Genomic DNA, 3,232 nt, shown 5'->3' with positions numbered 1-3,232 from the left:
TTTGCATAAGGAGAAAGGTAGGGAGGCAGGAATGCATAGGCAAGCAGGACACCAGAAAAGGGTAACCACAAGGAGGAAGTGGGAGGTCAGCTGTTAACACTGCGGGGAATGTAACCCGTGTCACAAACCAAAATGTGTGTGAACCATTGAATGTAAAACAAAGGTGCTTTGTAAAATTTCACCCAAATCACAATTATTTAAAAATAAGAAAAAAGAACACTAAAACAGTTGCTAGCAAGTCAATTCTGATTGATGGCACCCCAAGAGTTTCACAGTAGAATTGCACTCCATAGAATTTTCTTTAAAAAACATTCTATCTTATATTTCTAGGATATTTATAGTTTTCAAAGCACTTAATATCTCTGTTGTTGTTGTTGTTTTTGTGCCATCGAGTCGTCTCCAACTCATAGGGACCCTCTGCACGGCAGAATGAAACACTGCCCAGTCCTGTGCCAGGCCCACAATCCCTACTATACCTGAGTCCATCGCTGCAGCCACCGTGTCAGTCCATCTTGTTGACGGGCTTCCCTCTTTCACTACCACTTTACCAAGCATGACATCCTTCTCCAGAGAATGGTCCCTCTGACAGCATCACCAAAGTAGGTGAGATGAAGTCTGGCCATTCTTGCTTCCAGGGAACATTCTGCCTGCGCTTCTTTCAGGGCAGATTTGTTCATTCTTTTAGCAGTTCACGGTACTTTCAGCATTCTTTGCCAAAACCACAACTCAAAAGCGTCAACTCTTCTTCAGTCTTCCTTATTCATTGTCCAGTCTTACATGCATATGAGGTGACTGAAAATACCATGGCTTGGGTTAGGCGTATCTTAGTCTTCAAGGAGATATCCTTGTTCTTGAGTACTTGAAAGTTCTTGAGTACTTGAGTGCCTGGAGACAAATTCAATCTTTCCTCCATCTATAGTGGTGCTGCTTATTGCTCCAGTTGTGAGGATTTTTGTTTTCTTTATATTGAGGTGTAATCCATACTGCACACTGTAGTCTTCAATCTTCATCAGCAAGTGCTGCAGGTCATCCTCGATTTCAGCAAGCAAAGTTGTGTCATCTGCATATCTCAGGTTGTTAATGAGCCTTCCTCCAATCCTGATGCCACATTTTCTTCATACAGTCCAGCTTCTCAGATTATTTGCTCAGCATATAGAGTGAATAAGTATGGGGAAAGGATACAACCCTAACACACTCCCTTCCTGATTTTACACAATGCAGTCTCCCCTTGTTTTGTTTGAATGACAGTCTCCTGGTCTATGTCCAGATTTCTCATGAGTACAATTAAGTGTTCTGGAATTCTCATTCTTCTCAATGTTATACATAATTTTTTCCAATCCACACAATCAAACTTTTGCATAATCAATAAAACACAAGTAAACATCTTTCTGGTGTTCTTTGCCTTGAGCCAAGATCCATCTGACATCAGCTATGATATCCCTCATTGGCTGCAACGATGGAGTCAGGTATACCAAAGATCGTGAGGCTGGCACAGAACCAGGCAGTGTTTCATTCTGCTGTGCATAGGATCACTGTGAGTAGGAAACAACTCGATGGCACCTAACAACAACAACATCCTTCGCTCCACGTTCCCTTCTGAACCCAGCTTGCATTTCTGAAAGTTCACTGTCTATATACTGCTGCGATCATTTTTTAATTATCTTCAGTAAGATTTTACTTGTGTGTGATATTAATGATATTGTTTGATAATTTCCACATATTGTTTGATCATTTCTACATCTGTGGGATCACCTTTCTTTGGAATGTGTACAAATATGGATCTCTTCCAGTCAGGTGGCCAGGTAGTGGTCTTCCAAATCTCTTGGCATAGGCAAATGAGTGTCTCCAGCGCAGCATCTATTTGTTGAAACATCTCAATAGGTATTCTGTCAATCCCTGGAGCCTTGTTTTTCACCAATTCCTTCACTGCAGCTTTGGCTTCTTCCTTCAGTACCAATGGGTTTTAATCATGTGCCACTTCCTGAAATAGATGATCATCTACCAATTCTTTATGGTATAGTGACTGTGTATTCCATCCATCTTCTTTTGATGTCTCCTGCATCATTCAAAATACTGCTCATAGAATCTTCCAACATTGCAATTCGAGGCTTAAATATTTTCTTTAGTTTTTTCAGCTTGAAAAACATTGACCGTGTTCTTCCCTTTTGATTTTCTAACTCCAGGTCTTTGCACATTTCATTATAATAATTGACTTTGTCTTTTCAAGCTGCTCTTTGGGATCTTCTGTTCAACTCTTTTATCCTGGCAATTCTTCCATTTGCTTTAGCTACTCTCCATTCAAGGGCAAGTTTCAGAGTCTCTTCTGACATCCATTTTGGTCTTTTCTTCCTCTTCTGTCTTCTTAATGACCTTCTGCTTTCTTCATGGATGATGTTCTTGATGTCACCCACAATTCCTCTCATTTTCAGTCATTGGTGTTCAATACATCAAATTGATTCTTTGCTATTTATCTACTCTTTAATGTTTCTATGCATTATTATTTCATTCTCACCATCATCCTGTGAGCTAAGTAGCCACTTTTTCAATGAAGAATCTGAAGTTCAGAGAGCTTAGGTAACTTTTCCAAGATCACACAGTGAGTAAATGCCCTTTGGTAAATGTACTTAGATTTTTACCTTTCAAGTCCATGTTCTTTGCATCCAGTAATTTTCCTCCAGTATGTCTTGGTCGTGTGGGTGTTATAAATTTATTTCAATGGGCAGAGCTGGGAGAAACTGGCAGGGTTGGCTATGATCTTTAGGAAGTAGATCAACAGACCTTTCAGTAAATTAGAACCACCAACTTTTTGGTTAGTAGCTGAGCACTTAGTCATTTGCACCACCCAGGTCAATGTATCAATCTATAAACAACATATGGATTAGAAGGGAGGACAGTCACCATGGAGGAAAGGAAAGTGAACACTTGGGGGCACCAGCACCTCAGTCTGTCTGGGCTCTATAGCAGGCCTACCCTGGGGCTGGGAGTATCATGTTGACACATGCTATCTGTTTTGCTCTGATTTCTTTTCAACATAGAGCCTTTTGAATGTAATTTGGCTTTTCATGTGGTTTCTTCAGCAGGAAAAAATAGCTCAAATACAAGGTTGTCAGTTATGATTTTCATCAAAAACTAAAAATGGGCATTCTGGCTTAGGCAGCTAGCTATTCTGAGACTGGTTAACTTTAGCCCATCTGGAAAAGATTTTTGGCGGTTATGAAGCTGAGTGCCACAC

Source organism: Orycteropus afer, unplaced genomic scaffold (assembly GCF_000298275.1).
Source record: "Orycteropus afer afer isolate SDZICR_OR568_19922 unplaced genomic scaffold, OryAfe1.0 scaffold00622, whole genome shotgun sequence".
Classification (NCBI taxonomy): domain Eukaryota; kingdom Metazoa; phylum Chordata; class Mammalia; order Tubulidentata; family Orycteropodidae; genus Orycteropus; species Orycteropus afer.
This window is presented reverse-complemented; position numbering follows the sequence as displayed.